The sequence below is a fragment of the Rhinolophus hipposideros genome (assembly GCF_964194185.1).
Source record: "Rhinolophus hipposideros genome assembly, chromosome: 26".
In the NCBI taxonomy this organism is placed as follows: Eukaryota; Metazoa; Chordata; class Mammalia; order Chiroptera; family Rhinolophidae; genus Rhinolophus; species Rhinolophus hipposideros.
Window position 1 is genome coordinate 8,810,614 of NC_138072.1, and position 26,926 is coordinate 8,837,539.

Genomic DNA, 26,926 nt, shown 5'->3' on the forward strand with positions numbered 1-26,926 from the left:
TTTCTGCAAGATTACCCACAATAATTACAAAGTTTCTATAATACAGCCTCAAAAGCTTGGAACTGTGAGATCCATAAGAATTGATCGTTTATCTTTTACCTTTGCTGTGTAGTATGTCTGTGTATAACATAGCAAATGAACGTAGGCAATAGTTTCCTCTAATTTTCAGGAGTGTTAAAGTGAAACTTTACTAACAGTAAATTGATTCTTAAATAACCCAATGGAGAGAAATACTGAGTAAAGCTCTAGCGTACAAATAACACTGAGGTAGACCATTTTGCTGTTAAGCCTGCATCCTTTAACCTGAGCACATTTGGTGTCCAGATGATGGCTAATAGTTTGACATTGTAAATGTAATATTGAAATATTAGCTGGTGGCTGCTACTGGTTAACGATGGTTTGAAGGCAAAAAGCTGACATCTGTATGATACCAGTTAGTTCATTCTGTCAATCACACACTGTACTTTTGAAGCATTAGCAATAGCTTGAACGGACTTCCTTCTGGGAGTCTGTGGTCAACTTGAAGATTTCAGAGTCATTGTCAAATCTGTAACTTCTCTATCATAGTGTTAGAATTAGGCCAAGCCAAGAAATTCACCCTACTACACTGAGCTGTGTTAGGATCTTATTTACTTGATATTAGTAACACAGAACTCATATGAGAAAGAACACATTCATTTCATGTTCTAATATCCACATGACTTACAAGGTTTCATTCCAAAGTGCAGGGAGGGGATACTATATTTTAACTACGTATTCGGCCAATATGGTTTTACCCTAGGGTATTAATTGCTTTCATAAAGGAATGCTGCAGTGTCTACCCATGCACTGGATCTCACTGAACTATCCCTTCACTTTTAAGATATTACCCACAGGGATTACTCTCCTATTACATGGTAAAGTGGGTGGAACCACAGGTAAACACGGGAACTAACCTTGCATGTACAAGGTCATTTCTTTTTTGCTTACAGGTGCCTCAATTCCATCTTCTGAGAAGCAGAAGACATATAATCTATATTTCCACTCTATTGCCTGACCCCAGAAAGAGAGGAAAACCTGAGGACTGGATGGAGAGAAGCAATTTCCCTTTCCTTCATTTATTCAGTTGAGGACAAATTCAGAATCTTTGCACCATCTTGTAATCATAGATACCACACTCAACACAAAAAACCAACATGACAAGTTGTTTCTTCTAACGTTTTTCCCCCTTGTTTTCTTCACACTCAGTCTCTAGTCCTACACCATGCAGACTCCCTCCCAAGACTAGAATCTCTAAGAGGTAGAATCAATCCACAGCTAGATGTCAGAAGACCCAATAGCTAGTCTTCTGCTCTCTTTTTAACAAATTACTTTAAACAAGACACTTAATCTTCTTAACTCATCTGTAAAAGGAAGATGATAATTTATGATTTCATAAACTTTCACTACCCAAGTATCATGTATTATGAGAGGAAATATTTAAATTTAGAGAAACAGTGGAAGGGAGTCCTTCTGCATGTTATTTCAATGGAGGCAGTAAGCAATTATTTATCAACAAGCACGGTTATTCTCAGCAGCTTGTTTTTCAAAGCTGTCCATAAGGTTCCATGACCTTCTACAGGAAAAAGTGGGAAGCCATCACTTTTTCCCCTTTCAGTCCCTCCTCTCCACCTTCACCATTTAAACACTGAATAGGGGGAATTTGGCGCCTACCATGTTGTTGTTTTTTCCTCCCAAGAAGGACTGTGGGGCCTTGGCCTAATGGCCTAACCTCAGAGATTCTGCTTAAACTGATTTAAGAAGGTGGTCTGACCTTGGCATTCACCATGGAAATTACAAGGATTTCCCATTTGTCTCATTCCACTCTGCTTTGGACTGCATCTCACTTCTCACACAACTCACCTCTCACACTTCTTACGCCTCCTCTTTCCCTGGTCCTCTGTATTTCCCAAAACCCACATCTTCAAAACAAACATGCAGGGCAGGAAGTACCTCTCAAAAGGGAACTCCATCTGCTTTACACAGTGCCAGTTGGACATATCGTGGGAGCAGCAGGCATCTGTCTGGGGAAGACACCATACCATCTGTTGGACCCCAGGAAGCTAAAACACAAGAAGGCATGGGATTCTTTCCAGTGCCCAGCCTGGATTCTAGGGTGAAAGAGAATGTGGAAAGACACAGCCCTTATATCATCCCTTAAAGGCCAGATGATGGAATTCCAGACTTGAAGACAAGAGCAGAACCTGCATGAAAGGTTCATCCTCAATTTCTATTTCCCAGAATGGCCCTCACTGTATACCCAGCTGTGACTGTCCTCCATCCATGTGTCCCCGAGTTCTTAGAAGCTGATTACATGATACGCCCAACAATTAGAAGATATCATCACATTAAAGAGAAAAAATGTTTTTCTGAAGGGTCAAAAACCAGAGAATGACTTTCATATCTGCTATAGGTTGCCATGATCTTAGGGAACTATTTCATCTCTCATAATTCAGTTTCTTTATCTATAAATCAGGAGGAAAATGGAACCTATTTAGCAAACAGATTTTCTTTTTTTTTTTTTTTTTGAAAATCAATTCAACAAGAGTAGTAAAAACTATTTTTAAATAAAAAGCATTAAACATTATTAAACACCTACAGTCTTCTAGATATAGATTAAGCTAATTTATGCCTAGAGTTGCAGAAGCACAACAGAATTTAAGGAAAATCTCCTGTGTTAATGTCTGAAAAAAACAGATAATTCTAACCTTTTGTCCCCATGTCAATGTAACTATACTACTTCTTCTCCATGAGTCTATATCTTTGTATGTCTTTATGCTTGAAAATGTAGCATAATGTAGTAGAATAGTATACTGGGTTCAAAGGTGCAATACCGTATTGTAAATCCCAAATCCATTATCTCTAGTTGTGTCGCCTTGGACAAAATAATGTAAACCTAAAATAAGGATGGTGACCCTGGGTCAGCCACCTCCAGAACCGCTTGAGTGTTAACTAACAGGCATATACTTATCTCTCTCTCTCTCTCTCTCAACTTTTCCCTTTTTCCCTTTGTCTCTCTCTTTCTCGCTTTTCCCGTCTCTCTCTCTCTCCCTCCCCTCTTCCTTTTCTTCCTCCTCTCCGTCCTCCTCATTATTCTTATCCTTTTCCACCTCTGTCTCTTAGTTTTTCCTGTCCATAAGAGAGAATTAAGTTCTATTTCTAGGTTTTCTGATTATTGAGTAACTAAATTAAGTTGCTTTTTACTGTGACCATCTTTCCTGTTTCTGGTTTGAGTCTTTTGAATGTCCTTTTGAAATACCATTCCATGATTCTTAGGTCTCTCTTTCATTCCAGAAAATACACCCTTCTCACCACCTCTACTGATGGTCTCCAACTTCATGAGGCAGTGTAGGAAACGTATGTAGGGAAGATTATAAATTTTAGGTGTGGCTCTGTCACTCACTAGACGGGAAAATTCTATCATCTCTTATAGGCTCAATTTTCTCATTTATAAGATGGGGGGGCAATACTGTCTATTTCCTAAGAGTAATGGCAGAATTATTAATAAATCAATTATAAAAATAATGTTACCTAAAATATGATATAATGCCTGCTTAAATGGTAAATACACAATCAATACCAGCTATTATGTTAAAACTAAAAATTAGTTTTCTGCATTAATGAAACAATGGCTAACATTAATAATGGCAATTTTGAGAGAGAATCTCAAGCTAAGATGCTACCCACATCCAACCACTTGGAAACAACAACTTCTAACAATGCCTAACACTGAGCACCTACTGTGTGCCACTTTTCTGAGTATTCTGCCTGCGTTAAGTCATGTAACCCCCACCCTAAGTGTACGAACTGGACGCCACTATTATTCCAATTAAAGATGAAGACATAGAGACTTCAGCAGCTTAGTTGTTTCCCCAGGTCAGCACAGCTAGTGAGTGATTGATCCAGAATTCACAACCACGCAGTCAAGTTCCAGGGCAGAGATGTAAAACATTTTTCAAAATCCTTTTTCTCCCAGAAAGATGGCCTCTTCTAGACCAGCTGGTGTGATGCCAGTAACTTGTTACCGGCAATAAAGCACTAAAGTCTGCTGAGTATTTTCTTTTCAATTTAAGAGAATATAGTTGCACTTATAAATGGCACCAACATTCTGATTTCCTTTCTATGTAGGAAAGAAAGCAGTGAGATCCAGGCTAAAGCTTTGGGAATTGCTTAGAGCCCTGAGCTCATCTGGGGTATGTGCACATCACCCATCAGCCTCTCTGTCACCACCACCACCACCATTTTCATCACCACCATCATATTACTATTTATTGATCGCTCCATGCCAAGTATGTGGTAATTCTTCACATACATTTTCTATACGTATTACAGAAGAAGAGAATGCTGAAAACCATTGAGCTATACCATTCCAGATACATACTTACAAGACTTTTATCATAATTCTAACATACATGACTCCACCACTGACCGTGAAAAGGCTAGAGGAATGACAATAATATTTACTGGTATCTTCCTCGTGTCAAGCACTGGAGTAGATACATTACATATGTAATCTTATTTAATCCTCACAACAAACCTCTTCAATAAGTAGTGTTGGGAATACAGGACACATACATGCAAAACAAAAAACAAGATACAGAACCACTTTATTACATCACATAAAAAATAAATTGAAGATAAAGACTTAAATATAAGAAACCATAAAACTCCGAGAAGAAAACACGGGCAGCAAAGTCTTGCTCATGACTCTTAGCAATATCTTTTTGGATATGTCTCTTTGCTCAAGGGAAACAAAAGACAAAATAAACAAATGGGACCACACCAAACTAAAAACTTTTTGCACAGCAAAGGAAACCCTCAACAAAATGAAAAGAACATGTGCTTAATGAGAGAAAATATTTGCAAATGATACATTCAATAAGGAGTCAATATCCAAAATATATAAGGAATTCACATAATTTAACATCAAAAAAGAAAAAAAACAACCCACAAATGATCCAATTTAAAAATGGGCAGAGGACCTGAATAGACATTTCTCCAAAGAGGACATACCGATGGCCAATAGAAATATGAAAAGAAGCTCAACATCACCAATCATCAGGAAAATACAAGTCAAAACGACAATGAGATATCACCTCACACCTGTCAGAATGATTATTATCAAAAAATCAACAAACAACAAGTGCTGGCAAGGATGTGGAGAAAAGGGAACTTTGTGCATTGTCAATGGGAATGTAAATTGGTGCAGCCACTATGCATTCCAAGGCAGTATAGAGGTTCCTCAAAAAATAAAAATAGAGCAGCCATATGACACAGCACTTCCACTTCTGGGTACTTATCAGAAGTAAACAAAAACACAAATTCAAAAATATATGTGCACCCCTATATTTATTGCACCATTATTTACAATAGCCAAAATATGGAATCAACCTAGATGTCCATTGATAGACAAATGGATAAAGATGTGGTAGATATATATAATGAAATATTATTCAGCAATCTAAAAGAATGAAAGCTTGCCATTTGCATCGACATGGATCGACAGAGAGGGCATGGTGCTAAGTGAAGTAAGTCAGACAGAAAAAGACAAACACCGTGTGATTTCACTTATATGTGTAATCTCAGAGAACAAAACCAGGGTATACACAAAACAGAAACAGACCCCTAAAGAGAGAGAGAACAAGCTGATGGTAACCAAAGGGTAGGGAAGTAAGGAAATGGGAAAAATAAATTTTAATTAAAAATGGTCACTCGTACAATATCAATTCTAATCACAGGTTTTTTTCTCTGCCCTTGGAAGAGATTATGAAGTGGAGTCCCCTGCATTACTGTGCTTAAGGGATGGACCATTAGACAAGGGTGGTTGAGAAGATTGGCTGCAAAGTGTGAGAAAGTCATCACCTTGCAGCTGTCCCAGCCAGCATAGTACCATGAATAAATGAGGGTCCCTCTCTAGAGATATCTGCTGGCACCTTGTCTTCATTCCTTTCTGGAAAAAAAACATCATATCCTTGTGAAGAATGTATTGCCTTCTACAAGCAACTGCCAAAAACCCAACTGTAGGCAAAATCCATCTGACAAAACCCCTTAACTGCTTTGATTCAGTTCTTAAAGGAGATTAGTGGTTGGGAGGTCACAGAGAAGCCATCCGACTGTACACTGCAGCTTGGGGTTTCAAAGCTTTCACTACTAAGGGAATCTCCATGCTCGATGCCCCTTCCCTCCATGCCGTTTAATCAATGAATCAACAAATAGTCCTGAGCCAGGCTTCCCTGGGGTGTGCAGGTCACTTCAGATGAGACTCTGCAGCTCAATAGGAGAAAGAAAAACAGATTTTTCTAACTCCGCTTCAAGTTTCCATTTATAAAATGAGGGCAACATAAAAAGACCATGGGTCTCATGTCCCTCCTTCACTCTTTGAGCTTTTCTCATTCACAAAGGAAAAAAAAAAAAAAAAACGCTATGTAGCTGAGAGAACATAGAAGAGTTAAGAGGAAGGAAAGAAGAACAAATGAAAGGAAGAAAGGAAGGAAAGAGAGAACAAGGAGGGAAGAAGGAAAGAGGAAATCAGATCCTTAGATTTCAGGAAGGTCACAGCTCACCACAAACACGCGTAGACAATCCTCTGAAGACGTGTTGCCTTGGAAGCACTAACCTCCATGTTTACTAGCCTGCTCATTATTATTGTTCTTCAGTCTCTATGATTATCTTTGAAAACAACTGGTAAGCACTGATTTTAAGGTTTTAGGATCACGTCATTACGAAGTCTTATACCTTTAAGTGTCCTGCTCTCAACACAGGCAACAAGATCATAGATAAAATGCGAATGTCACCTCAATACCTGACTATGAGAAATCCTAAATACCAAATAAAACAAAACAAAAAACCAAAAACTTCGTTTTCCTAAATATTTTGCTTATTGCTTGTTTTCAGGGCTTTTTATGTATATGGCAATAAGATACTACTTTTGGCTTCAGTAAACGTTATATAAAACACTACATAACACTACCTGCTGAATCACCATCTCCCAAGTGATGACGAGTCACTGCACTGCACAGTGTCACTAGAGTAGGACCAACCTAGGATGGGAACATTATCTTTCTCTTAGCCTCAACACTTAGAGTAGGATTCTTCTGAACTGTTTCCTCAAACAAAAAGAATAATGAACGTAGCAACAGTTTACTAAGCACGTACTATATGCTAAACACGGTGTGCAACATTTCCTATGCTTTATCTCCTTTAACCTTTCACCCACCCACTGGTGTGCATGATTGCCTGCAATTTACAAATAAGGATTTGGAAGCTCAGAAGTCGCTTTGACCAAAATCTTAAGCATAGGGAAGTTCAGAGCAAAGACTCCCACCGACGTCTGACTCCAAAGAGCGTTCTCTAACCACCCTGTTGCCGACACTGTATTCCTATTTCAACTTGGAGAATCAAGGCCAGGAAAAGATAAAATCATAGATTTAATTATAATGTACCCAAACCTCACTTAAACTTGGTGTTCCCAGATTGGCTTCAAATTGCACCTTCCCCACCGCCCACCACAAGAATTACTAGAGTTTCTTCTTTCGTTTCTGTCTGATAAGCAAAGTTAGTATTGGGAGAGCAAATGCACCACAAGGCCACAGCTAACCATGACATTTGAAGAATTCTTCAGTCTAAGTATGAGTATGCAGTCAAGCATGCCAACTTCTTATTAAAAAGCTTGAAGGAAAAAAAAAAGCTTAACTATAAGCACTATGTTAACAGTTACAGGTCTAAACAAATAATTTCCTAGATTCAGGTCTAAGTGGAGGGCTGATGTTGTTCATCTTCCTGAGTTTCTAAGCTACAGCCCTCATGCTTTCTTCACATGCTGATTGGGTCTGTCACAGTTGCAGCATTAATACAAAAACAAACACCTAAAATTCTGTTCTTCAGCAAGATATCGATATATGTACAATTACAAATGTATCCAGAATGATCTGTCTGTTAAAAGGAGGTAAACTATAAACACACCTTCAGCTTCTGTTCCAAGATGGTCTGATTATTTATACCATCTGTGTGTAGAAGGAGGGATGGCTCAGGAGGACAGTTCAGCTCTGTTTTCACCTTGAGCCACAACACACCTACAGACAGACCTTTGCTTAAAAGGTCTGTTACTGTCTGAGACAGTGACTCTGAACCCCTTCATTCCTGCACATGGGGTACCGACTAGACCCACCTTCTAAAGCTGGCTTTTAAGTGAACCCCCCTACCACCCAAGTTTTACTAGAGTGTCTTCTTTCATTGCCTTTCACTAAGCACAGCTGGTGTGGGTATACCAAACAAACCACACGATGAGTACTTAACACAGGTATGACTTCTAAACATTTCTTGGTTGAAGGCCCATTTGTAAATACAACCATTTTCATACACAGAAACCATCTCTAACCGAGACATGCACACCGGACTATAAAATGTGGTACATGCAGAACTCAGACAAGGTCTGCATGGCTGAAAACCTTGAGGTTACGGTACTTCTCTCAGTATTTGCGAGTGCTCATTACCATATTGCAGAAGTTGCTTGGGAAGCAAATAACAGCTTAACAAAAAAGACCGAGATTTAATAACCCAGAGATTTAGGAAGAGAGAGAAAAGACATAAAAGCTAGAAAACAAAACTACCGAGTCCTCTTACTTCAAAGCTGGAGGCCTTCTAGCACACAATTAGCATGACCTTCCATGAAAGAAGCCCTGGAATGCACAGACTTCCTTTTTGTTTCCCAAATAAAGGTACTTACCGTGAAAATCCACCAGTCACCACGCTTTGCCCAGAATCACACTGGCCACCATTCTCCATGGAAGCAGAGAGTGGGAACTGCCAAGCTTGTGGAGATATCTACTTGGGTTGATTGGAAATAGGTGCATGTGGGGTCGTGGGGAGAAAATAAAGACTTTCCCTTTAAAACTGAACAGAAGCTGATACCACATCACATGACCTTTTACCGTAATTTCTATTAAAATCATTTCATGTCTGGTTGCCTCCTGCTCTCCTGGTTCATTTGTATTGTTTACAACAAGTCATTGCACTGGCAGTTACTGGTGGCTGAATCCATGGTTACCCGTTTTTACATTCACTAGTTAAATGGAATGCAGCTTTGCTGTGGGTTTCAGGGAGCAAGCTCTTAAGAAACCACAATCCAGCTATCAATCAGACTAATCTGAGAGAAATTAATCTTATAAACCTAAGTATCAGTGCATATTAAAAATTGATAGAAAGGGGCACGGGCTTTTACTGGTTGGAGTTACAGATGTGGACAAGCTGAGATTGAACTTGCAGCCTTAGAGTATTTAGTCCGTGGTCCACATCTGACAACCATTCACAGCTGTCAAGGATAATACCACCACCCCTTAAAAAACAAACCCACCCCCCCCACCCCAACCAAAATCGTGTAACAATTTACTATCCCTGAATGGTCTTAGGATCTAAAGAGTGACTAAACACAGGTTTAACCAGATTTCGATCCCAGCCAAGTAACTTAAACAGATACATACGAGACAGTAAAATACTAAACAAACAGCAATGGATAGGATTCAATTAAGACAAAATCTCAATGGAACTTAATTTACTCTTTATGAGTAAATAAATTAGGACTGCAAACTACTATGTTTTATTGAGAACAAGAACAAGTGCAGATTCATTCTGTTGTCCATGAATTTATGGGGTTAATTCTTTAAAAACATTCCCCAAAGCAAACTTGTTTCTCAAGATGGACATGACCAACAATTATCATTCCTAATACAAATGTAGAAGTTTTATAGTTTCATGCTCACAATAACTGTCCCACAAGTCACATCTAAATGCTAACTGAGCACAGCAAATAGTTAAAGCTAACATAGTACAACCCCATCTACTGCAAAGTCACTGTATCAGAAGCTGGAATTGATTGGTTTCCTCGGAAGGAATTGAAAATGAATGTAACACAACGTCGGGAAAACCTCTCCTGCACTGCTAATCGGATATTGTATAATGGTTGATTGCAGCTTTGCCCTGTACTACTGCTGCCTAAATCATACATACTTACACGTTCTGGGTTCTTCCAAGAGTTTGGTGCAGTTTCAAGGACAAATGTCTTAAGGAGGCCTCTGTACTGTGCAGCAAGGAGCCTAGCTCAGATCTGATGACAAGAGCACAAGTGCTAAATCTGACAAAGGAGAAGGAGAAGAAAACTTCCTGCGTGCAGAGGAGATCTTGGGAAGTCTCAGGGTTCAAGGCTGCTTTAACTGTGCTGCTTGATTTGCTCCCTGGTTGTGTATACACAGGAGCTGCTGATCTGTGTTTGCAGCCCTGCAGAAAGGAACCTTTACTGAAAACCAATGGCATCGCATTTCAGCGGAGCTGGTGCCAAGTGCCGGAGAGCAGAGCAACCTTTGACAACTTCACACAATTCCACAGCGCCTTTACCACAGGTCAGGGAGGAGGGTGGGAGATATCTCCCCACCAGGTTTCCTCTCGGGTGGGTTAGCGCTTCCTGGGAAACCAAACACTGTGACCGACCGGCCTCTGATAACAGTGAAAGGTATTCTCTGCACTGAAATACAGTCTCTACCTCTGCCATCCTGACCGACCAGGGGCTGTGTTGTCACAGAATTTTTTTTTTAAAAAAGGAAAGAAAAGAAAAAAGAATCCCAATTTCTAAAACGTATTTGCCCTGGTTTTTTATATAAACCTTCGAGTTCACTGGGCGTTACTAATGTTGTGTTGAGAATTTTATGACTCTCTGATGTTCCTCCCAAATCAATGGAGGAAACAAATAATAGACTATTTGGGTAGCTGTGCTTCCCAATTCAGAGGCTACAGTTTTAAAATTATGGGTTCGTGGGGGGCCATTTTAGGAGTGTTCATTATAAACGCCAGTAGAACCTGCTGCTAGGATGAGGCTATCAGGATAATTAGGAGAAAGATGAAATACAGCTCATGCAATATGCTGCTCAGGAGTGGAAGCTCCGTCTTTCCCACACTTAATATGGAGGAGAATGGAAATTCTAGACCTCACCAAACTCTGAGCTGGAAAGTTAAGAGAGGATAAGAGATGGGGGTGGGTGGGGGCTGCTGGTTGTTGTAACAAACTGAGCCCAAATCATTTGTGAGTCTCTTCATTATCTGGGTGTCCCTTACCGACCTTCCCCTCCCTTCTGTCCCTATGACAAGTCTAGGTTATGACACGTCGTATGGTATTTTCTCACGCTTGTGCGTTTTACTTCAAAGGGCAGAAATCAGCACTGACAGTTTAACAAAAGGCCACGTGAACTGTGCCAAGCTGCACAGAGATGTGGGAGATGTGTCCCCCACTTTTCTGAAAGGCGGCCCAGGAGCTGCCTGGGCAACTGGTGCATGATCCGAGTGAGGCCTTGGGTTTTCATTGTGGCCACATGGTTGTTCGAGGGTAATCATAATTCCTTTCCTCGGAGGGCCCACAGGAAGTAATGACAAGTGTGGGCTCTGGTGCCAGATAAGTTTAGCTTCCTGTCCTGGGCTTCCTACTTTCTACCTGATTGCCCTGCAGGTTGCTCAAAATCTCTCAACTTTCGTCTCCTCTATGAAAAGCAGGCAATACATCTATCGTACGAGATCATTGTGAAGATGGAAAGAATCACAGATGTCAAGGGCTGACCCTACCGCCTGGCATCCGTGCATTTTTACAGACATTTATTGAGCCTCCTCGGCACAGTGCCACACACTGGGGGTAGGAGGGGGTGTACAAAGTCATCGGAGACATAGCCCCTACTCTCAAGGACACTGACATAAGTACAAGGTCGTTTCTACAATTGGTGTAGTCTCTAACATAAAGCACAGCCACCTTTCAAACACTCTTTTTGTCTCATCTCATTCAAATACTTTGTCTCATAGCAATCCAATGAGACAGACGAAATTCTGCCCAATTTGCAAGTGGGAAAACTCCAGCTGAAAGAGCTAAGGGTCACAGAGCTCAGACGTGGTCACCTGAAGGTCAACCCAAGTTCTGATTCTGTTGCGTACTCTGCTTTAGAGTACACATATCAATTCGCCATTCTGTATTGGACTGCTATCTTAATAGTTTCACGTGTATATATTGTACTTCCATAGAGTGTAGGTCCCTTAAAGAGAGGACCTATATCTTAAAATAACTTTGTATTCGCTAACAGCCCTAGCATGATACTAAATATATTTAATACATTTTACATATTTAAATTATTACATATTTAGTATTTTTTCCAAAATTAAAACAAACTCCAGCTGGGTCAATTTCACCACTTATAATCAATCTCATAGAAAACTACAATTCCTCAACAACGGTTTGGATGTTATTTGTGTGGCCTTCCAATGCTCATGCTGGGTCTTCAGTTACTTCCAGATAATTATACACATGTCACAGTTTTTAAAACTGACTCATAATTACACCACCCAAAGATGGTTTTCTCCATTTGTTTAGCATATATTCTGCACACTGAGGGCCTGATGAATTTTGGTAAGAGAGATTCAACATTTACTTTTAAACTCAAACTTGATCCCAAGACATCTCTTGATTTCTAGGTTCACTTCAGTTTCTAGGTTTAACAGATCAAAAAGTGTACAATTCCATTGATCATTATCTTGTGAACCAGAGCAAAACACATGGCCAATCTTGGGTAGAATCCAAGTAGATTTCTGGATCTGTCTTTTAAAAATATATTGTCTATACAAATAACCAAATTTCTTGAATAACTTTTGATCTATTGCTTCATTTTAGGTTTTGAAATTCAGTCCACTTCTGGTGGAAGAATTGGCTAGACAGTTATCAGTGAATCATAAATAAAAATAAGCAGATTCTTGAAAAAGATCTGTATAGAATCTAGAACTTGGAGTAGATTCATGCACTACATTAATTACCTCTGTTATATCCTGAAAATCTTTTTTAATGGAATTTATATCATTATTTTCAAGTATTTACTGCCAAACAATGATTCTTTCAGCCTTAGGAAATTCAGATTAATACCAGTGCCATGGCAGAAGTGCAAATGACAGGCAATGTTTGAGAGGAACAAAATAAGTATTGAATACATTGTTTTTGTTTTCAGTCATTCCCTATTTATTTCGGCAAGCTAAAGGACAGGGAATGTGCTCTTCCTAAAATGACATCACATACATTAGAATTATCAGGCTTGCTACATTCAACTGGCCAGCTTGATACTATTTCCTGCTCCCTCCCTAAATAAAGTAATATGTAAAGTACCCACCAGTTCTTTGACCACAGCGGACAAGAAACATGCTTTTCAAAGACCACTTTGGAGCTAAACAAATTTGCCTAAGACTTGGTCAGAGCTGGTCAGCTCAGAGATACTGGTCGACCCAATGACTGTTCCTCACCACCTTGAACTAAATATGTTTTCAAGCACGTGTGTACCCATGGGTCTCACTCGACTCTCATAACCATCTTGGAAGCAGATGGTTTTAGTATTCACATTTTTACAGATAAGACAAATTCAGAGAATTGGATAACTGCACAAGATCACGTAGGCAATAAGTGACCCAGCAAAAATTTCAAAATGGATACTCTAATTCCAAAGCTTTTCCACTTAACTAATATAGTATACTTTCTCTATAGGAGAATGTGCACACATTCATTTCCCTGTTTTTCCTTGGTAGATGAGTTAAATGCAGACCAGGCTATCTTACACACACACACACACACACACACACACACACACACACACACGCCTCTGTCTTCCACCTTCAATTGCCATCCACCTTTTCTTCTCCCATATCTTGGCCAATTATTTTAGAGGGTAATTTTTCCTCTCCAGTTTTCTTCACTCTCCCACTTTTCAATGCATTTGGGTGTCAAAAAACAAATCTCATCACAGGTGACAATCTTAGAAATTGTGCTAATGTCACACAATTCCAAGGGAAGGAAGACTTGTACACTTTGTAATCAACTTCTAAAAATCCTGCAAGTTTCTTACAATCCCGTTCAGATACTCTGCAATAGTTTCCACCTATCTTTTTAACTTCCAATTGTATGTATATTCCCTTAAACATCAACCCTCCCGAGTCTAGATAAATGATAAACTATCATTCAGTTCTAATTCCTTTTTATGTTTATCACTCATATCAAACTGTTTTTCACATTTTTCATCACTGATAGACGCTATTACACTGATAGACTAATAACTAACATAGGCTTTTATAGTCAAGCCTAGAAAAGTATTCAGTATTTAAGATTGTTTTCTGTGAACAAGTATGTTTTGAATATCTAATAATTGACATAATAATTGAAAAAGTTTAATGTAAACTTGAGTGCCTAAAGTCCATGAAGCTTTCATTTCAAGCCAATGAACCTGAGCTCACTTATTACTCTATATACTAATATTTCTGGCATGACTTAAGACCACACTTTAGTAAATAGTTATTTTATAGAATAGAAAAAAACAGGAGTATAAGTAATTGGTTGATTCATTATTAATCAACTGCTTAATTCAGAATCATAGAGGTAAAGTAAGTTGGAGAGCTACAAGTCAAACCGTCTCATTTTAGAAATGAAGAAACAAAGGTTCACTGCTCTCTGATGAAGATGGTAGGCAGGTTATACCATCACTCAGCTTAGCACCATTTCGACTGATCCTTAACTAAAGACAGATATTCAGTAGTACCGTGTTCCCCCGAAACTAAGACCTAGCCAACCGTCAGCTCTAATGCGTCTTCTGGAGCAAAAATTAATATAAGACCAGGTGTTATTTTACTATAAGATTGGGTAATATAATATAATATAATATAATAAAATATAATACCAGGTTCTTACATTAATTTTAGCTCCAAAAGACACATTAGAAATGATGGTCCAGCTCGGTCTTATTTTTGGGGAAACAAGGTATACACATTAACTACAAAGAACAAATCTCTAACTCTGAAGGTGATTGATCTAAAGGATCATCAGGTATTATGTCCCATTTCTGCAACTTTTGGAAAACAAATGCTCATACTGATAGAAAATGAATTTCTGATAACTGAATTAAACCATTCCTCTAAATAGCCAACTTTGGATTTCTCTCTACACATAATAACTTGGAAAAATATATAGCCTGTGTTTACTATAGTACTATAGCCACAGTCTCTAAGAAGAGCTATAACTCGCTAACAATTTTCCTGATTTATGTTTGAAAACATACAGGGCATGAAATGACTTCTGCAACCTTACATTTCCTCAAGAACACTGGTAGGCAGAAGATATATTCCAAAAATCATGTTGGATTGCTTACTATGGCTCCTTTTTAAATAGAAATGTGTGATAGGCAATTATACATGCTCCACACACACAAAAAAAGTCAGTAGACTTTTTTTTTCCCCATTAAAAGAGGAAAGAAGAAAAAAGGAAAGGAGAGAATAAGAGAAAGAGGGAAGGAGGAAACTGATAAAAAAATCTATTTTCATGTAATGTTTACATGGTAAAAATGGATTCCCTTCTTAAGTACGAAAGTGCAATAAATATTCTTCCAAACAACAGCTTATGATTATAAACTCTAACACACTATACAAATGTTAGTTGTTCTTGTTCTTAGTATTTAACATATATGAAAATTTGTTTCACAATCTGTAATTGTGCTAAAAAAAATAGGTATTGGTGAACATAAATTGCACTGGACATAAAAATCAGCCTTATTAATCAAATATATTTTAGAGTGTGATCAAATTTAAATGGACCACTCTGGTAACACAGTTATCTGGAAACACTGTTTATCTTACCACATAAATATTTATCAAAATAAGAGTACGAAAGTTTTGCCATGCTTTATATAAATTTAGCTTTCTGAAATTAAATCTTTCAAAACAGTAAGAAGTTGCTATGTCAGATATGCATATTTGTCGAGCTGAAAAACATTCACATGTATAAGGGAAGTACAATAAGCTCCTTCCTTAAGTAGCGTCCTTTATAGAGTCCTATCCAGGTTATTTATTTTAGCAGATGTGCCACCTGAAACAGCCATAAGTGTTCATAAGTAGATAAAATATCTTCACAGCTATTCCAAACACATTCAACCCTCTTTCGTGGTAACTGTGACCATCCCCTTGTTTAGAAGAACAAAGTAGCCTTCATAACAGAAATATAAACAGAGGCTGATTGAAAACAACCAATAATTCATCTTCACAACTACTGGAATTATCAAGCACAATGGTATAAACACAGTATTAAATATCTGTACATGATGTACATGTCAGAAGGACTATGGGGGTGGGATTTACACCCAGTACCATGGAGGAGGTAAACTAAGGGGGGAGTGGCCTTTCACAGTTGGAAATCAGGGTTGAGTAAATGAACAGTGTCTAATCTCCAAAAAAAATAAAATTTTCCTAGCTATGTGATAAAGACACACAGAGTCTGAACATTATCCCAACGTGTACCTCAGGAATTTGTATTTGAAGATGTGCCGAGATTTTTCTAGTTGCCTGACTTTGAAGATCGAAAACTATAAGGCTCCATTCTATTCCAAAAGACTGTATTTCCTTCTGCAATCATCTCTTAAAGACCCCACATGCTCTGGCTGTCCTTTTTGGCCACCACCACCATTGATTCCAAGACAGAACACTCGCATTAATTAAGTTTAAAATAGTCCAAAGTAGGTGGTTCCAGAGAAAGATCCTTAAGCTCTCCCAGATCTCATCCCTAATTCCCTGTTCTGATTCCTGAGGCCCTGGAATCTACTGGAGTGGCAATGCTAACTAAAAACTGACTTGCAAAGCCTAATTATTTTACAGCTTGCAAAAACTAACAGTAAAGTGACAAGAGAAAATTTCTTTGCACAAGAGCCCCCAGCACATTATTTTGACTTTATAAAGATATTTTAAGTGCATGAAAAAAACAAAACACAACATTGTGAAACTCGGTAATCATTACTTCTAAACATCAGATTCTAATGTTCGTGGCAAATTTTCCATTGGTTTTCTCATATCAATAGTTCCATTGAAAGGTTCACCAACTGCTTCCTGGAGAAAGCAGAAGATCTGCATTTAAATGGAGAGATAGTATTTCCAAATGCACAGTCCCTGGAATACAGATACTGTCAAAGATTCTTAGTGAGAGGGATTTAAATTGTATTAAAGACTGGATGTTGTAGCTCTCTCCACTTCATAAGGCTCGCACTGTTTGCATAACATTCTTTTTCCTCTGTGCGTTCTTTGTAATAATTTGTCTGAAGAAGTTAAAATTAAACCTTGCTCCATTGCAAAGTCCCACACTAACAACAAGCAATTACTACTATACATATTTCTGATGTGTACAGAAAAAGACCACAGAAGATAGGTTGGCCAGAGATGTTAAATAATTGAAAAGTATAAATGACTTAATAGAGTAGTAAGCTTAGTTTACAATGCAGCCAATTTAAAGCCATAAAAATCCTGTAAAATTTTTATCTTGTGGTTGACCATTACATCGCCTATCTATTATTCAAAAGTATCTCACCAGTGTTTTTCTTCATTAATGTGGCTTTGGCATTTCCCTCAAAATCTTTCTGTTCCTGCAGTTTTCCAACAATTTTGAAACAAATAACAAAATTCCTACGTTATATCCTAAATTCCCCTCGCTAGGATAATGAGATCGTCCATGTCTAATTGAAATCAATTTCATGGGTCAATCTGTAAGGCATACTTTAACTTCCTCAGATATAATTTGTTTTGCATTTACTACAGTCAAGCACTCAAGACATTAAAAAAAAATAATAAAGAAGACTAAAGCTGCTTGTATTGATACCTCTGTAAACAAAAGGAGAACCTCATAAATAACTCCCTTTCCTGTGACACACTAGTCTGGGGACTTGTCTAGATTTGAAAATGTCATGGGGCGTCATGAAAGTTCTGCCTTGAGTGTTGAGCTAATGTGCCGTTCATGTTTGTGAAGAAGAAGAAAAAAGAGAGAGAGAGAGACACTCATCAATTTCAAACATAAGCCCATTACCTCTGGCAGGCTTTGGCTAAAATTCTAGCTGCAACCGAAACATCCCTGTAAACAAGTCTCCTGAGCAAAGCCGCACTTTCCCTACCAGCCTCTCCCACTGTCTGCATAGTTACTTACACCTTATCTTGAGGCCCTGCCATTCTCACACTGATTCAAATTCAGAACTCAAAATGAAAGACGAAATACCTTGAGATCACTTAATATTGAAATACTGGCGCAGTCATAACTGGTGCTCCCGTGGAAATGGGAACATGGCACCCTCTTGCTCACCTTTTAATTTCTGGAAAAATTGCACAGAATAAATTGAGCAGAGCACACATGGGAACCTAATCGATTGATCTGCTGTATTTTGTTAAAGCGTCACCTGTCACAAAGTCCCTTTGCGCCCCTTACAATTCCCATTAAAGGAGACCAGCAGGTTTCAGTGTACAGCAGGCACAAAGATTTAAATGCCGTTTTGATTTATTAAAGAAAATAAATGATCTTTTATCTATGTTCCTCACCCCAGTCAGTGGACAGTTTTATGGGCTCTGACACCACTCTCAACACACACATTCTACTTCTATGTAACATGAGCTTAAAGAGTTATGAGAATTGATTGCGCAAAAATCACAAGGCCGGGCATAACAGACACACATATGTTTGAAAGATCGTGTAGGCCGACTTTATGATATACTTGATTCTTTTCGTATTTGCAGGAAAAGAGACCCTATCAATGTCACTTCAACTCCATCAGGGTTTCTATGTACCTTCTTTCTGTCAACTGTTCCTCAGCTCAGCTTTGAGAACTGTTCAAATTTCCCTCCCTTTCCCACAATGACGGAACTGTTTCTCAGGTTGGTTAACTCATGTTGATAACATCAAATCTACTGGACAGAAAAAATATGATAAAAGAATGCTGACAGCACTCCCCAGCCCCCTCCCCCTGCCTTCCCCTCTGGCCTGCTGCTTTCGAATTTGGACATCTTCCCAACACACTCCCCTATTTGCTATTTGGGCAGCATGAGAAACAAAAGACTGTTTCTCTTCAAAACCAGACCAAGTCTTTTAGCTGCTTTGAAACACTTCAAAACATCTGCAAGTCTCTGGATCTTGACGTAAAGTATTAAGCAGTAGTGTTCTGAAAGTAGTAGGAGGTCATATGTGGACCTAATAGCTTCTCTTAACTCATATGCTGAGAATCTCTCTCTCTCTCTCTCTCTCTCTCTCTCTCTCTGAAAGAAACAGAAGGTGATATTTTCAACATTGCCCTCTACTTTATGTTAGCAAAATCATTTGCTTTCTGTGTGTGCCTGTGTCTATTGTAGGGCCACTGGTTCTGCTGCTACAACACAAACATAGCCAGCGTGCTTCCCCAGCTTAAGCAGACCCATGTGGCAATTCACAACATACCCCAAGCAAGCACAATAAATAAACACATACATAATCATTCCACAGCACTGTGCATGCAGGGGTTTCTCCAGGCCCTTCCGGACTCTTCCAGAAATGCTCATTAAGATTCTGAAAGGGGGAGGGGGTGCAGCTGGAAGGGAAGAGAAGGGAAGGAGGGAAGCTTTGCCCTCTGTGTCTTTCTCTGAGAATCTTCCATCACCAAACATGGGGGGGGGGGAGGTGGAAGGGGGGGGTCTATTCTGCAGAAGCTTCTGACAGACTTGAGGGGTAGCAGGGGGTAAGGTGGTTTGAAATACTTAAAATGATAGTCGGGTAACCTCCGTGCAACTTCAGAGACTCCCTTGGGAAGGTGAACGGGTTGGGGGACTGGGAGGGAATGAGGCGTAGAGGACATGAGGGAGACACGTAGGACGACAGCGGCAGCAAACACCAGAAGGATTTTCCAGCCCCCGACAGCAGTCCAAACTCCTGAGGCCACCCTCACCCCAACGACCCCTCCCCCATCCCCTCTCCCCAGAAGACCCGAGGACTCACCCACTTCCCTCCCAGTCCCGGTGCCCTAACTCTGCCCTCACTCTCGGCCACTTTACCAAGCACCGGAGTCTCTATTCCGGAAGGGGGATGGGAAAGGTGTTTAAATAACAAATCTCCTTGCAATTAGAATTTATCTGTGTCTCTAGCACACACGCTGACAGTTTTGCAGTCATGGGCAGGCACGTCTACAAGAGGCGGACAGTACTTATGGCTGTGTTATTGAGGGAGGGATTGCTGCTGCTTCTTTTTTTTTTTTTTTCTTTTTCCAAGAGACTCTAAACAAGTGAAGGGGGAAGGGGGGTGGCAATAGAGGTTTCAAACAGGACTGCAAATCCAGAATGCCCCAGATGCAAATGTCTGTCTCCAGATGTTGATGATAAGGATTTGGACCAGTTACCTTGGCAGGGTCAGAACTGCAGCAGGGTACTCGGGTGAGTCGCCGGGGGTTTTAAAGAAGCCCAAGCCGGTTTCTTTGGCTAGAAAAGTCTACCAAACCCCCATGCAGGAACATTGCACATCTTACACACGCCTCCTTTCACTGGGCTCCCGCGACCTCAGCCAGCGAGGGGGTGCTGGCCGGCCCGCGGGTGGCAAGGGCACGGCCACCCGCTCGGCCCCCGCGGGCGCGGGGCCGGCCTGGCGCGTGGGGTCCGCGTCCCGAGCGGCTGTGCACTCACCGAGCCGGGCTGCGAGGGGCAGAGGGGCGCCCGCGGCTAGCCGGAGCGCCCAGGCGCCTCCCTGTTCTCTTGGTAGCGCCGGTCCGCACTCCCTGTGACCCAGGACGTCATGATGCCTGTCTGTTTTCTCAATGATAACTTGGCAGAAGAAGAGAGAGGCTGCCAGGTTCTCCTCGGGTGGTTACGTGGTATGTGCACGTTTCTGTTTGCATGCGTTTTGCTCGCGCTCTCTCCTCTTTTTTAAAAAAAAAAAATAAAATAAAATAATAAATATCGCTATATTTTTTTAAAAAAAATTTCAGGCACTGTCATGATTTGATTGCATTATTGCGTTTGCATAATTGGCGCCTCTGGGTGTGTGTCTGTGCGTGTGGGTTTTTTTCCCCTTTAAATCCTGCTGCTGCTGCTGCTGCTGCCGCAGCCGCTGCAAAGGGAAAGCAAGCATGCGTTCATCTTTTGTCTTTCATTTTACCTTCAGGGTGACATTCAGTGCCAACTGCTCCCTTTTGACCGTCGCCAATCCCCGCCTGGGCAAAATAAATTTTCAAAACGCGGGGGGAAGGGAGGGAAGAGCCAGCCCCTCAGTCCCAAATGGCGGGGTTTCCTTCCCTTTGACTCCGGACCCCAAACCTACCCGGCCCACCTCCCACCCCCGGAAAACCCGGTTTTCTTTCTACCCACCGGGCCCAGGCCGAGAATCGGCACCCAGGCTGCCAGGAGCATCCACCCACGGACAGACCCTCATGTTCGGGGCTGGCCCTCGCTGACGTGCATCTCTCAGTTGCCTTCCAGTGTGTAGGCCTCTCACAACTGAGCTATTTTTGTCTCCCAGAGATGTTCTTTAACGCCTTTTAAAAATGGGGAGGGGGCAGGGAAGAGAGAGAGGGAGAAAGAGAGAGAAAGAAAAAAAGAGAGAGAGAGAGGCCCAAGCCCCTATTTGAGTGGCTCTACAGACACATTAGGAAATTGGGGGTTTGGGGAGGGGGTGCTCCTGGCATCTGACCCACTAGGGGAGTTTGAAAGAGCAGAAAGGATAACCAGCTTTTATTTGAATTCTACAACAGCCAGAAAGTTTTTGTTTTTTTGTTTTGTTTGTGTTTTTTTTTAAAACACAAAGCTATCATTGCTGGCTAATAACGTTATTTGTCACTAACAATCAGGTTCTCTAGAATCAGTAGAAATGGTCTCAAGTGTAACCCTTGGTATTTATTTCTGCGCACATGAAAATGCATTTTAGGTAGTGTTATGATATAACAGGCAGACAGAAATCTTGTCTTTTTATTATATTTAGTTTGTGTTGTTTGTGCTTTGTTTCTTGTGTGTTGTATGCTTCTCCTGTTCATAATGATATTGTGTATATCAGTCACCTCGTGTATATTACTGAAAAATAAATATCTAGGGCCAGGTGTGGCAAATATTTGGCCCTGCTTTCTCACTAATTCCCCTTTTGTAGCAGCAGAATAGGTTTAGGAATTTTCCCCCCGTCTCTTGCTGATCTTGGGGTGTTGCTCATATATTGGTAAAGTCATTGGTCCTACTGATTCCACATTCCTGAAAGATGACAGCAAAAGCCAAGGCTGCAAAAAAAATAAATAAATAAAGCACGGAGGAGAGTGTCAGATCTGAAAAGCAAAGACTTTCGGACTCATCCAAGATCAACTGCAGCTGCCGGACGTTTAAAAATAGTTTACCTATTGGAGAGGTTGGCTAAGTTTAGTGAAAAGAGCAAGTAACTGGTTAGATCTCTTCCCTTTAAAGTCACAGGCCAAGAATCCCTAGAAAATTCCATAGGAAAGACCTTGTAACTGTGCAACGACCAGATGATCAGGGTTGGAGAACAGCCTCTCCGACTTAAACCTAAGAGGGTCTCAGAATTATTGACTCACAGACAGATTCTGAAACTTGAATGCTGGCTCGCTACCCTCAGCAATTGGACCGGCTCTCTGGCCCTGCTTATCAATCTCGTTGGGATGCCAGAGGGATGAATTGGTGCAGTCTTGCCAGTGCTTAGAGGTTATCAGTCTCAAAGATGATTCTTAAGAAGACAAGGGCCTACTCAGAGCTGGACAGGTATCCTCTCCACATCACTAATAACTTGTCAGGAACTATCCAAAAAGAGGCTAGTTAATATGCAATCCACTAACCTGGTTCTCCAGCTTTTTTACTTATTAACCTCCAAACTGGACCCTTAAAGATCCACTAAAGGGAAAGAACCATAAAAATTTGACTCACTTTAGTCCCTTGAAATCCATTTTCTTTTTTTCTTTTTTTTTTTTTTCCAGACAAATGCCTTCCATGCTGTTTGTCACCAATCCACACGCCAGTTCAGGCAGCCACGTGGTTTCCTTCCCCAGGGGTGAGATGTCTGAGCAACCAACAAAGGGTAGGGGCAGAGTATTCAAGTTCCCTGGAGGTTTGAATAGATCCTTTCTAAGCCCAGATTCTCTAAATTCAGTTCTGCCTAAGAACCACTCTCGGTTGTTTATTCAAGTTCAAGCTCCTCAGGCTACTTTCAAGTCTTTATTTTCTGGCCTCACCCTAAATATAATAGTTAATATTGTTGTAGCTTGTTTAGTTTAACCTCCCAACCCAAACCGAAGGGCGTAAAAAACGCTTACTAAGGTGAATGGTGCACACAGAAAGCACTATTCTAACCTGTACTTGTGCTGAGAACTTGTAAATTGCATTCAATCTCCTCAACAATATGAGAGAGGGATTATCGGTATTCTCATTTTATCCAAGGAAATGGAGACATAGAGAAGCCAAGTAATTTGCCCAAAGTTACACAGCAGGGATTCAAATGGAAGTGCCTTGAGCCCCTACTACCAAGCTCTCTGCCTACTTACTTACACAGTCAACTTTCTTTCCAAGGACTGGAACCTGGCATACATGATCCAGTCAGCTGATCACCCACGGCTCACCTCCAACTTGTGTTAATTCCTACTCCAATGTCATTGCCCAAGCACTCAACACCCTTCTCTTCCTTCCTGCTGTTCAAATTCTACGAATTGCTCAAGGGCCATGTTCAAATCCCACTGTGCCCACAAAGCCATTTACTACTTACATGGGCCATTTTGGGGTGTATTGATCATTCTCTGACTCTGTTCCACATTGTTCACTTCTATGTATGACACCACTATTCTTTAACTGTCCGTGCGTTTATTTTTCCTTCATCTCCTTTTCACCTCCCAATGCCTTTCTGACAGGATTGTGAGGTTTTTTTTCCCTGACTCTGTTCATTTGCTGGACAGGGTGCCAAGTCCAACACTAGCTCTCATCAAATAGTGTCTGAGGAAGTAATTGAAACAAAACTGCCCTTTGGAGAGCGAGGATGCCAATTTCCGATTTGATAGAAATTGTAAGTTTTATGTAGCTGAAGTTTGATCCTTTTAACTGGAAAAATTGCAAGCTTGTTTTTCCATATTTGGGACAGACCCTAGAAAGCCACCAAGTAAAATCACTGGTGAAATTATTTCATTGGAAGAGCAATATTTCAATGAGGTAGAATGTAATGAGAGCGTGGGGGTAAGAGGGAGAGTGGACATATATATAATTGTAGTTTTGGAAAAGCGATTGTAAACTTATTATGACTTTTTGCCTGTTATAAGCCTTTCTCTGCTATATTTTGAATTTTCTGAGTGTCAAGAAATCAATTTTTCTGCTTACAAAGATAGGAAAACAAATCAGGAAGACCTGTGATCTTATGTTGGGTTTGCTACTAATCAGCTGTGTCTGTCTTCTGGCAAATTACTTAATCATTCTGGGCCTCAGTTTCCTTCTTAGACAAGGAGATATTTAACCAATTTCCAAGTTTCCTTCAGCTTAAAGCTTCTACAAGTTTGAAACAGGACGTGAGAGAGAAGGAGAGAAAGAGAGAATGAAAGAGAAAGGGTTCAGCCTACTAAGACTGTTTTTTCTGTTGTTTTTGTTTGTTTGTTTGTTTTTGTTTTTTTGGCAGGGGTAATATAAAAAATATGCTGGGGACCTCAGGTAAAGTTAACTAAGATCATATTTCTAATTCCTGAGCATAGTTAAGGGTAGCTCAGAAAAAAGTCCACACACAAAAATATCTTCACATTTACCTTTTCCAAGATGGTCCCATTTATATGAGATCAAATGACCAATAACCGAGAGTACCAGTAGCACACCATATCAGCCAAACGTTATTAGTCAGCATACACACTTGCCTATGACTTACTTTCTTCCTTGCAGATTCCTGTAGAGACTTTTGATATGAATGGATCCAACCATATTTGTCTTAGGCTCGTGCGTAGCTTGAATTAAATCATGAAGAGTACAGGTCTATGATGAAGAGACTTGGGGGCTTGCCCCAGAATGGGACTTTTTACATATTTCCTGATGTAACTCACTTTAAACAAGCCTCTCTCTGTGTTCCTTTCCTTCTTTATCCTCATGCGTTAAAGATGTACAACTCATTGACCTTCTCACCAGGTCTTTGTTAGGAGAAATGCAATGGCAGAAGTGAAAGCACTCTACAGCAATACAAGAAAATACTATTACAGCAGATGTGCCTCGTTTTACACCCGGGCTGTGTTTCTGAAAAGTTGCCCAAAGTGAGCCCAGCCTATGAAGACAAGAGTTCAGGTTACCTGGCCGAGAGTGTGAGTTGATTTCTGCTATGTCTGGCTAGTGTTAGTCAAGTCCTGGGGCTCCTCACAGGTAGAATCAGGACGACTATGCAGATCAACGGCCGGTCCCAGTCCCTCCTCAAAAGACGTGGCTCAAACTGGGGGATAGTATTCCAGTTGATCAAATCTACTAGGATCCATTTCATTAGAGCATGTCTTTAAAATAGAAACTTAGACCATGCCTCTGACATGGAAGGATGAAAACAATTTCATATCATGCTGGGGTCCTCAACCCAGATTTCATGACAGTGGTAGAGATCCGTGGAAGAGTTAAGAAAGTGCTGAAGTTGTAGACAAAATGTGTGTTTGTGTGTGTGTGTACATGTGCACTGTTCTCAAGAGAAGACCCATCACTTTCATCACATTCTCAGAAGGGTTCATGGCTCCAAAAACGTTAAGAACCACGGATGCCAGAATAGTTTATTTTAAAACTGAATGGAAAGAGAATGACATAACCATTTAAGCCAAATGCCATGCTGACTACAACACGGATTGAGACACAATAAAAGCTTCAATCATCAAAAACATTTATTTTCAAGGTATTTTACTTAACTGACATGGGGAAAGGTACCAGCCTTTTAGAAAGATTTGAGTATTGAATTAGACTAAAAAGAGGGTTCTGATTCTGTTTAAGCTGGCTGGACAATTCTCTGTTTACTAAGAAAGGTGGATTCGTGTGGGAAAATACTCCTTATTTCTGGAATATAGTTAAAGTATACTGCAGTGTCAGGTGGCAAAGAATGGGGGCCTGAAGCAGAATTGTAAGAGTGAAGTGGGGAAGAAGATTGGGGAGATACTTGGCAAGGAACTGGAATCAACAGACTTTAGTGTCTGGCTTGCCCAACTGAGTTCATGATAGGATGTTAAAGAGGTACAAATAACGGCTATGTTAAGAAAATAATGAATTTTGTTTGGGACATATTGGGTTTAATGGCCTTGGGAAAGATTTTGGAGAAATCTGTGGCTGGAGAAATTTACTGGTCACTCCTGAGTGAATTGACAGTGGCTTCAGCTGGTAATAAAAATGTGGGGATGGGGGTAATTATGAATGTGAAGGATTTAGAAGCATCTGAAATAAGACTGCATTTATTTGAATAAACTCCAATTTGTAAAATACGCAATTATGTAACCCCCAAGGCAGAATAGTCTTGGTGATTTTACATATTTATTGGCACCTGTATTTACACTATCAATTTCGGAATGGAACTAGACATCTCAGATTTTGTTATTTTCCACCTGAGGTTTTCTGGAGTCCTTTCATTTCAGGGCTCTCTTTTCCATTTGAGATAGCGCATTCACTGCCTGGGTTCAGAAGGGAGAAAGAACCTTGGCTACCAGGTTCAACTGGAAAAAAATCATCAAGATGTCACCTGATGCCACAAGTTAACCACTATGTTCTCAGCCGTGTGGCCCTGCCAGTTGCTGAACCAGCAGAGGAAAGAAAATCAATGTCATGGAAAGAACACTAAACGTGGAGTCAGGACACTTGAGTAAGCGTCTAATTTCTACCTCTTCCGGCATTCATGACCCTGGGCAAGTCATTCAACTTCTTACCACCTGGGTTCCCTCCCACCCCCCTTTAACACCTGCCCTACCGTCCTCAGGGAATGATCCTTCGAGCCCTGGTGTTCAGGCGATGACCAAAGGGGTGGTGGCATGAATGAGCTCAAACACATGCTTCAAAAGTCACTTTCATTATCAACATCTCTAAGAAGCTGCCTCCCACTCTCCTCCCTGTGACCGTCCAGTGGGATCCATCACTGTTT

At 40.4% G+C, this 26,926-nt stretch overlaps 1 protein-coding gene across 8 annotated transcripts in view; it reads right to left on the bottom strand.

The window, feature by feature from the left end:
* Nucleotides 1-26,926, bottom strand: part of ESRRG (estrogen related receptor gamma) — a 532,991-nt gene that overhangs the window by 474,800 nt on the left and 31,265 nt on the right. The window contains exons 1-2 of one of the 8 annotated variants that reach the window (XM_081039350.1): nt 21,193-21,328; nt 20,512-20,746 (exon numbers count right to left, since the gene is read on the bottom strand). The exons of 1 other annotated variant lie outside the window; for it this stretch is intronic. The gene's annotated coding sequence lies outside the window, so the exon portion shown is untranslated. Of the gene's footprint in view, nt 1-10,027; nt 10,048-20,231; nt 20,399-20,511; nt 20,747-21,192; nt 21,329-26,926 lie in introns of those variants that run through there. 6 more of the 8 variants (XM_081039345.1, XM_081039346.1, XM_081039348.1 and 3 more) reach the window with 6 other exon arrangements.